We start from the raw sequence: 12,814 nt of genomic DNA, 5'->3' as shown, positions 1-12,814 counted from the left end.
ATAGAGCTTTATGGTTACAACCATAAGCACAATGTTTAGAGAGGGGTCAACAAGGCCTATAGGCTGAACGCTCCTGGAGGAAGTCTCGTACACAATCAGACTTTCTCCATTATAGATTCATATTGTGTTCATACAGTGCAGCCCTTGCCCTTGCCAAACAGTCCTATTTTTCCACTCTCATTAGTTCATGTTCCCGCAACCCCAGGCGTCTCTTTCACACCTTTAATTCTCTTCTTCGCCCTGCTGTGGCCACCCCCAAAACTAACCTTACTGCTGATAACTTCGCATGTTACTTCACTGACAAGATTGAACAGCTAAGGAAAGAATTCTCCCCTCCTTGCCTTTCTGTTTCTCAATCACACATAGATCATGCCTTTCCTACCCTTCAGACATTCTCCCCAGCTACTGACCAAGAGGTGGCTGCTCTTCTTTGCTCCTCTCGCCCCACCACTTGCCCGCTCGATCCTGTCCCATCTCACCTTATTAGATCTCTCTCCACTTGTCTCGTGCCTTCTCTAACACACATCTTCAACTGCTCGCTCTCCTCTGGCATCGTCCCTGCTGACCTTAAACATGCCACTGTAGTACCTATACTAAAAAAACCATCCCTCGACCCATCCACCCCCTCTAACTACCGTCCCATATCCCTGCTCCCTTTTTCCTCAAAGCTTCTGGAAAGACTTGTCTTTACCCGTGTGTCTCATTTCCTCAATTCCAACTCTCTCCTTGACCCTCTTCAATCTGGCTTCCGCCCTCTCCACTCTACAGAGACTGCCCTTATCAAAGTTACTAACGACCTAATCGCAGCTAAATCCAAAGGCCACTACTCCATACTAATTCTTCTTGACCTCTCAGCGGCCTTTGACACCGTTGATCATGCTCTCCTTCTTCAAACTCTTCAATCGCTTGGTCTCTGTGACTCTGTCCTCTCGTGGTTTTCCTCCTATCTCTCCCAACGCTCATTCAGTGTCTCCTTTTCTAATGATACCTCCTCCCCTTGCCCTGTCTCGGTTGGAGTTCCCCAAGGCTCCGTCCTTGGTCCCCTTCTATTTTCTCTTTATACTGCCTCTCTTGGCAAACTTATTACCTCTTTTGGATTTCACTACCACCTGTACGCTGATGACACCCAGCTATATCTCTCCTCCCCGGACCTCTCCCCTGCCGTCCTGCAACGTGTCACTGCTTGCCTTTCTTCCATCTCTGACTGGATGTCCTCCCGCTTTCTGAAACTCAATCTCTCAAAAACTGAGCTCCTTGTCTTTCCTCCTCCTAATACTGATCCTCCTCTTTCGCTCTCCCTCCAAGTTTGTGGTACCAACATCAGTCCATCCTTGCAAGCGCGCTGTCTTGGCGTCATACTTGACTCTGGTCTCACCTTTGAGCCTCACATCCAGCATGTTGCCAAATCCTGTAGATTCCATCTTAAAAACATAGCCCGCATCCGCCCCTTTCTTGCACCAGATACTACCAAGGAGCTTGTCCATGCTCTAGTAATTTCCCGCATGGATTATTGTAACCCTCTCCTGATTGGTCTCCCCAATAGCCGTACTGCACCCTTACAGTCCATAATGAATGCTGCTGCTAGATTGATTTTCCTCTCTAGTCGTTTCTCTCACACCTCACCCCTCTGCCAGTCCTTACATTGGCTTCCTGTATGCTATAGGAGTCAATTCAAGGTACTAACTCACACCTATAAAGCACTGAACAACTCTAGCCCCTCTTATATCTCCTCACAGATCCATAGGTATGTCCCTTCTCGGTCTCTCCGTTCTGCCCGTGACCACCTCCTGTCCGTTGTCCGCACTCGTACGGCCAACTCGCGCTTGCAGGACTTCTCGCGGGCGGCTCCCTTCCTATGGAATAGCCTGCCTACCGCCATCAGACTCTCCCCTAGTCTTGCATCTTTTAAGAAGTGCCTTAAAACCCATCTCTTTAGGAAAGCTTATGGCCTCCAAGACTAACCCTTACCTCACATACCTGTCTCTTGCCCTCTCCTGAAGGGCAGCCCACCTTATTTGATTGTAAATTCCTGTCCTAATGTGTTTTACACCCCACCTCCTATAGAATGTAAGCTCGTTTGAGCAGGGTCCTCTTCAACCTATTGTTCCTGTAAGTTTATTTGTAATTGTCCGATTTATATTTAAATCCCCCTCTCATAATATTGTAAAGCGCTACGGAATCTGTTGGCGCTATATAAATGGCAATAATAAATAAAATAAAAAGAATAGTGAAAAGAATACCATCCCTACTGTGAAGCATGGTGGTGGCTCACTGATGTTTTGGGGTGTGTGAGCTCTAAAGACACAGGGAATCTCGTCACAAGTCATGGCAAGATGAATGCAGCATGTTATCAGAAAATACTGGCAATTTCCCTGCCATTTGGTTCACAGATCAAGTCAGAAAAAGTAATCAATAGTGGGAAAAAGATGAGCAGAAAAAAAATCTATAGTTTAAAGTTTATTAACTATATAATATGTAGATTTAGTTTTCTGCTCCTCATTTTTTCCTCTGTTGCTCAGCTCTTACTTGATTGATGGATAAAATCAACATTTGGTGATTGTACCCTAACCATCAATCATCATTTTCCCATCAATCATATCTCTTTATGGTGCCTATGGGAGGAATTCGGGACTTCGGCAATTCGGAACTGCCGAAATTCGGGAATTCGGCACTTCCGAAATTCAGGAATTCGAGACATCAGCAATTCCCTAACCCTACCCCTAACCCTACCTCTACCTCTACCCCTACCTCTAACCCTAACTCTAACCCTACCCCTAACCCTACTAGGGTTAGAGAAAGGTTGGGGTAAGGGTTAGGGCTAGGGTTAAGGTTAGATTCCTGTCATCGTTCCCTTAATTTTACCTCCCTCTCCTGTTTTTCCACTTTTCAAAAATCCGAAGCATTTCGGCACTTCCGAAATTCAGCAATTCAGCAATTCGGTTTGAAACTTCTGAAATTCTGCAATTCGGGAGTTCAGAAATTCGGCAATTCGAAGCATCCGAATGTCAGAATTGCCGACATTCGTCCGAATTTAAATTCGGACCGAAACTAATTGCACATGTCTACCAAACATGTTTGACCATTGCACATTTCGATAGGTTCGTGATGCGGGTAAATTTCAGCTTGGGGTTCACCTGATCGACCCAAATTCCAACCGGCTGCAGCTCGACTAAACCAAATCTCCAAGTCTATTGATTATGTGATAGAGGCCTCCATAGTTCAGTACATAGATTTTATTATAGAAATGTGCTGGAACTCACAGATTTCTCATTCTAATAAAAACTCTCCAAAATGCTACATTTTAGTTAAAGAGACACTATTGTCACCAGAACAACGACAGCTTATTGTGTTTGTTCTGGTCAGTATAATCATTACCTTTAGGCTTTTTGCTGTAAACACAGTTTTTTCAGAGAAAATGCAGTGCTTACAGCCTAGGGATACCTCCACTGGCCACTCCTCAGATGGCTGCTAGAGGTTCTTCCTGGGGCAGTGCTGCACAGTGTGACGGACATTCAGTATCTTCACCCTCTGCACTGTACTTTCCTCATATTATTTCATTGATTTATCTCTGGGTTGTGTTTGGCTTGTGCTGGCTCTACCTACTTAACAGTCTCAGCCAATCCAATGCTTTCCTATAGGATTGGCTCAGATGACCACTTCTGCTGATGTCAGCCAAGCATGCAGATCAGGGGCAGAGCCAGCAGCATCAGTCTGGAATAAATGATGATTTTACTATATTTAGGGGAGCAAGGGCTACCGGGGGATGGGGGGATGGGAGGGCTAGATGGTGTTTTACATAATACATGTTTGTGTTCCTAACCCAATAGAGTTCCTGTAAGATATCTCTTTTTGATTTGCATTATCTGCAGCCCAGTAGTGTCCCACAAGTATAGCTTGACAGGTTTTTGGAGAACTAATAGGGTCAGATTACAGATATGATAGATGATATATACATTTATTTTTAAATTCTTGAGTCAATTTAAGTTAAACTTGGAATAAATGTAACAGTAGTGTGACCAACTGCCCTTTGCCCCAGGCTTTTGGAGGAGCCTGATTGCCTGCCTCATGACTATGGCCCTGTAAGAACAGTCTGTGGGCACATTGTGACTTTTCTGAACAGTGCCCCTGTAAGATGGTGTCCCCAGATCCTTAAAATACTCTATTCATGGCTTCTTCCCACTTGGTTTGGCTAGAGTTCACTCTCCTCTGGACCACCAGGGATGGCAGCAGCAGCAGGATCCCCCCTCCCAGGCATAAGGTAAGAAGGGAGGGGGATAACTGATCTGCCTCCACCTCCACTGGACCACCAGGGACAAGGAACAAGAATCCCCCCTCCCCACATAAAGTAAGAAGGGAGGGGGGATATTTAGTAATGTACCCCCACCTCCACCCCCCACAATCACCCACACACATACACACATACACAGCACACACACATACACAGCACACACACACACATACATACACAGCACCCACACACACATACACAGCACCCACAGACATACACAGCACCCACACACAGCACCCACAGACATCCACAGCACCCACAGACATACACAGCACCCACAGACATACACAGCACCCACACACAGCACCCACAGACATACACAGCACCCACAGACATCCACAGCACCCACAGACATACACAGCACCCACACACAGCACCCACAGACATACACAGCACCCACAGACATACACAGCACCCACACACATACACATACACAGCACACCCACAGACATACACAGCACACCCACAGACATACACAGCACACCCACAGACATACACAGCACCCACAAACATACACATACACAGCACCCACAGACATACACAGCACCCACAGACATACACAGCACCCACAGACCTACACAGCACCCACAGACATACACAGCACCTACACACATACAGCACCCACAGACACACAGCACCCACACACATACAGCACCCACACACATACAGCACCCACACACATACAGCACCCACACACACAGCACCCTCACAAACACAAACAGGACCCTAACAAACACACACACACAAAACACTACCAGTACCCTCACACACAAACAGCACCCTGACACACAGTACATTTACAGCACCCTCACAAGTGCACACACACACACACACACACACACACACACACAAACAGCACCCTGACACACAGTACATTCACAGCACCCTCACAAGCACGCACACACAAACACCCTCACCCACATAGTACACTACCAGCACACACACATCACACTAACAGCACCCTCACACAGCACACACACAGCTTTGTGTGTGTGTGTATATATGTGTATATATATACATACATATATATATATATATACATATATATATATATATACACGCTGCGTGTGCTTGTGCTTGAGGGTGCACACCCTAATGCAATAGGCTGCGCACGCCTATGGCAGGAAGGTATGCTTGCGGTCGGTCACAAAGGACTTCCGACTAACTTTTTAACCCTTGGAGGGAATTGCCTGAATTTGAAGTATGCCGAGTAATAATATGGAGATTGGGTGTATAGTTTTAAAGTTATAGTAAATGTGTAAAAAGTATATTTTTCCTGCCTGTGATAATTACATTAACCCATTGTGTACAGTAATTATATCACAGGCAGAGGGGAGGATTTTGTGGGAATGAATGGGAGTGTTTTATTGTATATTACGTGTTTGTTTGGCTGTTCCACAAAACCCTGTGGGTGGTACTATGTGAGTAAAACCTGCATAAAAGAAAGCTCTTTCGTGCTGATTAAACAGATCATCTTGTACCTTCATGACGTTTCGGCTCATGTTTGGGGGATTGGAGAACTACACTCTGGGGATTGCTATAATCACTATACCCCCCGAGTATAATCACTATACCCCCCAGGGTACAATCACTCAGCTCTGCTAAGAGCTTGTTCCTGGTTCCTGCTCTCTGGAATTCGGAGAGGTCGAACTACTGGAAGCTGGACCCTGGTCTTGGGTCCAGAGTGGGTGGAGATGGTGAGACCCAAACCAAGCTGCGGCGGTGCGTGGGGTCTGCAGTGTTTATGGTATCTGGTGGAGTGCTTGGAGCCCTCAGAAAGCACTAGGAGCATCCGTCAGCGGAAGGTACCCAGTCAGGGTGCCAGCAGTTCCGTTACAAGTACCATTTGTGGAAATGAGTCCTCGGCTACAAATCATAAGTCCACATTTACACCCCATAATTATAGGACATATGTAGCTATTTATGTTATTGATAGAACTGTCCAAGGCAAGAACATTTGGTTTCTAATATTTTTTTCTGAAAATTTATAATTTTTCAGGGTGCCCAAATTTCAGATGATTGTCAGTTCGGCTCGGCATAATTTCAGCATGAAAACACTGATTCGGGAACCTCATCGGATAACCCAAAAGTAAGTGAAAATGGTCCAACCAGTGTGCTGCAAAATATGTGCATAATATAATCATATGTATATATTGTGCAGTACAATGATAGGTGCATTTTATCGCCATTTGGTTTACAGATATATATATATATATATATATAAATACAGATTTTTGTAACTGGTCCTCCTTTATTCCTCTCTATTTGTCACTTCTCATTTTGATCTGTGAACTAAATTAATATTTAGTGAATGTCCCCGTGCTGTGAATCTATTTTTGGAATAGTGGATTGAGGGTTGACTCAGCCCTTCATCCTTCCGAGGTAGATAAAATGAGTACCATTAAATTGGGTAATAGTAACAACCCCTGGATGTTGGGCAAGTAACATCCCTAGTACGTACTTGGAGTAATCTGAATGTTCCTTTCCTGGTTAAATACTTTGTTATTATTATTATTATTTTGGCATTTTTTTTGTCCAACATCTACTCATTGAGCCCCTGCTATTGAGACCCCATTCCTCATTATTCTATAACTTTGTTATTTTGTAGTGTACGATGTCTTGTACTTTATTATTTAAGGAGTAGACTTATGTTATTTTCCCCACAGTGTGTAGGTTTTTTTGTATTTTATTTTTACATGTCATAATCAGTAAAGATTATAATTTTTTTTAACTTTTAGCCTTTTTCCTGCCCTTGCCATTTTTTCCAGCTCTTGGTTAGGACATACTTGACTATTTCAGGGTAATCACAACCAGTAACATTCTATTAATATCATTACTATATATATATATCAATTTGATTTGTGTTGACCTTGTAATATGCTCCATGTTTAACCAATGTCATGCATAGTATTTTAGAATACCAGCACATATCATGTGATTTTAGAGAATTATGATATGGTAATGTGAATCTGTCACTGTCTACAGGGGCACAAGTCTTAATTCGTAGTTTTCTTTATCCCATGAGATCTTTACTAAACCCACTTTGTATTTTTTTTCCAAAGGTATGTTTGAATGCAAATTTTGCGTCAAGCTATTTCAGACTTGGCAGGTTTGAACTTTTGCATTTAACAAATTAACCTTATGCAAATTAAATTTGAATAGGCAGAGACCTTGCCTATATCTTCAGTGTTTTGTAAGTGGAAGCATGTGGAGTATTGGCATGTTAAAATAATTTTAATACCTTTTTTATTTTTAGTTTAGCTGTAGATCTCTCCTATAATTATTACTTGTTAAGCTATCTGTCAATCTGTCTGTCCACCTGCCCTTCCATGCCTCCACCACGCTCTCTATTACCTTTCCTATGTCTAGATGTGTTTTTAATATTTGCATAGTACCTGCTAATTCTCATAAACAGGGATTGGGTTTATTGGAGTACACACAACATGGGGGAAATAACTATGTGCTTGCCAAAACATAATCCAGAAAATATATTTAAAAATAAGTTTTAAGATCTTTTATTTTAATCAATAGAAAGGAAATACAAGGTGCAGGCAGTGTGGACACACCATTTAACATACGCTACATCCTTTATTCTTTCAACATATTAGTTTATTTAATCCTATGTATCCATGTGTCCCTCTAACCAGCCAGTAGAATGTGTAGGTGTACTATGTGGTAAGCAGCCTGGGGAACGCAGTAATAACGAGGGAATGGCTTTTCAGGTAACAGACAGAGGAAGACCAGTTCTGCATTGAGAATGAATGGTACCAACATTAAATGGACGTGAGATGTGTTGGTGCACAATGTGATTTTTCTTTTCAAGTTGGTAAGTAATGCGGTTGAAAAAATAATAAAAGGGTAGAGCAAGGAATATGCTAATATTTTAAAAATAAAAACACAAAAACCTAGTTATTTTTAACATTTGAATGTTCCTTGTTAATCAAGGGTCAAAAATGAAAAAAAGATGGTAGACTTCACCTTTATATTGTTTGAAGTGAGAGATGGATTCCAGTTCCTCTACCTGTTGATTGAGCCTCTCTGTGTGAGTGTTGAAGTTGGAAACACACTTGCTGCAGCCAATGGCACTGGGGATGAGGCTTTCCTGGCTTCTACTTGTTGCTAAATTAGAGGAATCTGTGCTTTGGCTTTTGAGACTATAATTAAACAAGTACAAAAAAAAACCAACAACACGTATTACAAGTATTCTTCATCACACAGACATTATTTTTTGTAACATCTGTGAGAATCTGCGTGTTCAAATAATACCAGCAGAATTACCGGTATACCAAAAAGACGAAAACATTTGGTAATTTCTGGTACCAAGTGATGTCAAACCATCAGCATCCAAACCAGAGCGATCCCTTTGAGAATTTCCAATCAAGAGCCGAGGTAATGAGGTAAGCTGGCTGCTGAAGGGAAGAACCGAATGAGTATTTGTCCAATGTGGACATGAACAAATTAGTTGAGGGAAAACAGAAGATGCAAACTTAGTCAACCAGTATGAGAAGCATAAGATATTTTTGCATCTCTAAAATATTCTGTTTTGTCCATTTGAGTCTTCTAGTTGATACTTTGTCCAGTCTTCTTACTCCTAAGGGCTTTTCAGAAGGCAATCAATGTCTCCAGGTGCTTTTATTGGGTTCATTGGCTGAGATGGTGGACCATCCATGCTCATCAAAACGCGTAAATGTAGGTAGGTCTATGAGTGCACAAAATCTACTATTTAACATGTATCAGCAAAGTAGGAGTTATTTCTTCAATCAAATGTGTCCCTCAATTACCTTAATTGTCTTTTTCAATTTCTATTTGAAACAGCTTGAGAGTGGGTGAATTGTTGTATTTGATAGTTGATCTAAATATACCCTGTACAATTATATGGCGTACTATAAACAGAAGAAGTGGACAAAAGGTTATTGATGAGAATTAAGTTAATGAATGGCAATTTGCACATTACCCCATAGCTGGGGGACATGACTGACATTTAACCAATAAACACGGTTATTAAATATTTATTAATTTCTATGCATGAACGAGCAAAGTCCCCTGGTACCTAAGGAACTCCCTGTAAGAACATTGCTATTAATATTATGTCGTATTTCAACATGGGGAAATAATTAAGAATTGATTAAAGATAAAGATTTTACTATTATTTTTTTTTTTAATCTGTTTACCAAAGGGCATTGTATTCAAAGCACATAGAATTAAATACATGGCAGTATCCAAGAAAAGACACATTCAATAGAATACATTCAGCGTAACTTTTATAAATAAGACAATACTGTGATATTGTCATTATTATTTTTTCTTTTTAATTATTTTTGTTTCAATACACAGACATGTTGGAAACAGTGGTCCATATTCGATAAAATCCTTCAGTTAATAATGGTATAGACAAGGTGTAGCTACACTATCGACTGATTATATAATTAAAAATAAATACTCATGAGTGATCCTAAACCCCCCACGAACTTATAATTGGACAGAAGGGGTTCCTACCGCAAACTCTGCCCCGAGAGGAACGACTTTTACATAAAATTTCATTATTATGGGGCGGGGCCGGACCGCCATGCTAACCGGTCGCATGCAGGAGAGGCTCCAGAGGAATCTGGCCTCTTAAGCAACTAAAAGCAGACTTGGCACAAAAGAAACAGAGCCCACGAACTACCCAAGGCTGTGGGAGAGGCAGCAGACCCCGAGATCGGGAGTTTTGAACCCCCAAGGGGGAACGCGAAGCTTCGAGGGCTGCGGCCTACCTGGGAGGGAGGCGAGGTGGACGGCCGCTGCCGGGTCTCCCTACCCGGCTACCACATCCGGACTGCATACGTCGCTAGCCGGTCCCGTTTCCCCCCCTTTGGACCGGGGGGGTCATCCCGGTCTCCACTGATGAGGGCTCGCGGGCTAGTACAGTAAGGCAACTGAGACCCACAGAACATCCGAGGCCTACCTCGCAAAATGGCGGCGGTTTCCGACACAGCACCACAGAGCAAGCAGCAGTTACGCCGTCCGCTCTGACGGTAAGCCCTAAAACAGGGTATCCGATAGAAACGCTGACCCCGTCGGTCTGGGAGAGAGAGAGACCCTCTACCCGACAAGCAGGCAGGATGCGAGAGGTGCCGACCCATCAGAATCATGCCAAGAGGACGTCCCCAAACAACTAAGTGCTGGACAAGTGTGGTTTTTCCGGGACAACAAGCCTGGCACTGCAGACCTACCGAGCACAGCAGAGTGTAAGCGACACCTGGAATGACTTGAGGGTCCCCACAACACTGAGAGCGCGCAGACCTGCTGTGTTAACAGATAAGTGTCTATGGGGATCGAGTAAGACCTACAGGCATAGAAACACACACAGCCCACAGAACATGGACTATAGAAGGGACAACAGCTCCACATGCATTGCTCCCCGCCTAAGACCCAATGCACTCTAAAATACACCATGGTTATGCTCTCCTGCCTCACGCAGAATCGTGTAATACAACTTGGGCTTGCCCACCTCCAGTGGTTACCTGCATGCTTTTATGTTAACTATCTTGCTACATGTATAATGTTGAATGTTTGTAATATCGCCTTGCCTTGCACGCAGTCATGTATGCTTGTTTCGGCTAGATTAAGCGAGCACAAAACAGAAACAACCCAAAAAAAAAAAGCATTGATTCAAGTTGAAACGTAATCTGTCAGTTGAAACGTAATCTGTCAGTTGAAACGTGATGCGCCAGCTGAAACGTAATAAGTCAGTTGAAACGTAATAAGTCAGTTGAAACGTAATAAGTCAGTTGAAACGTAATAAGTCAGTTGAAACGTAATATGTCAGTTAGATCTCACTTGAGACTCGCATTATACAAAAAACTGTGCTATCTACTTAAATGCTTCTAATTGTCACGCTATGTCAAGTCCACTGTTTGTCATTACCGTTGGGGCATTGACGAAACAACTGTAATTCACATGCACGAAAAAATAAAGAATTAAAAATAAATAATAATAAAAAAAATTTCATTATTATATATATTTCACAGCGCTGTACAGTTGGCGGAGTAACAAGCAAGTAGTTAAACCAAGTGAATTTAGATGTACAGGAACAGAAAATCATGAGAGCTTACATTCGAGTCATACCAATTCATACGTGCAATGGGCTGACACTCCCAGCCAATCACAGCAGCCAGTTGCTGCTCAGACTAATGCTTCCTCATTAGCTCAAGAGACTGAGCTGCTGCGGACTCTAGTCTAGCATTAAAACATTAAAAATGGAAGGATGGCACCAGGGGGACTCCAGACACTATTTTTATTATTATTTATAAAGCGCCAACAAATTCCGCAACGTTGTTCAATGGGTGGACTAACAGACACGTATTGTAACCATCAAGTTGGACGCACAGGAACAGAGGGATTGAGGGCCCTGCTCAATGAGCTTACATGAGCTTACATGGGGTATAGTGGCACAGAAGGTAAGGGTAGGGTAGAAAAGTAGGTTTCTAGAATAGTATTCACTGAGGGCTTAGTACGTTATTTTTGACATTTGCAGAAGAAGAATCAGGGTGGGGGGGAAGCGTTGTTTTTTAGATTGATTTGGCGAATGATTGAACATGAGGGGTGAAGAAGTCTGAGTCATAGAGAACACCTAGGCTGCGAGTTAGAGCTGATGGTAGCGCCATTGACTTGAAGGGAAACAGACAAGGGAGTAGCAACATTTGAGGGAGGGAAGACCAGAAGTTCTGTTCTGGACAGGTTCAGTTTAAGGAAATGAGCAGCCATCCAGTTGGAAATACTAGAGAAGCAGTCAGAGACACGAGTCAAGAGTTGTGGTGAGAAATCAGGGGAGGACAAGTAAATTTGCGTGTCATCAGCATAGAAATGATATTGGAAACCGAAGGAGCTGATGAGTTTACTAAGGGATTAAAAACAATAGGGGACCAAGGACAGACCCTTGGGGAGCACCAACAGAGAGGTTCCCAGACACAGAGGTGCACTTGCTCAGACATAGAGATACATTCAAAGACACACACACACAGTGGTGTATCCTGGTTTTGTGCTGCCCTAGGCAGGACAAAACTCAGCCCCCCCCCAACCCCCCTCCCCGCCACCCCATCCCCTCCCCCGCCTTCCAAATACACACATTCACTGACAGATACGCATACACTAGCTAACAGACACACACTCACTCACTAACAGACACACACTAACAGTGTGTGTGTCTGTTAGTGTGTCTGTGTGTGTGTCTGTTAGTGTGTGTGTGTGAGTGTGTGTATGTTAGTGTGAGTGTGTGTCTGTTAGTGTGAGTGTGTGTCTGTTAGTGTGTGTGTGTGTCTGTGAGTGAGTGTGTGTGTCTAACAGACACACACTCACACTAACAGACATACAGACACACACTCACACTAACATACACACACTCACACACTAACAGACACACATACAATCACACACACTAACAGACACACTAAACAACACACTAACAGACACAGACACACTCACACTAACATACACTCACACTAACAGACAAACCACTAACAGACACACACTCACTCACTAACAGAC

Source organism: Pelobates fuscus, chromosome 5 (genome assembly GCF_036172605.1).
Source record: "Pelobates fuscus isolate aPelFus1 chromosome 5, aPelFus1.pri, whole genome shotgun sequence".
NCBI classification, from domain to species: Eukaryota; Metazoa; Chordata; class Amphibia; order Anura; family Pelobatidae; genus Pelobates; species Pelobates fuscus.
This window is presented reverse-complemented; position numbering follows the sequence as displayed.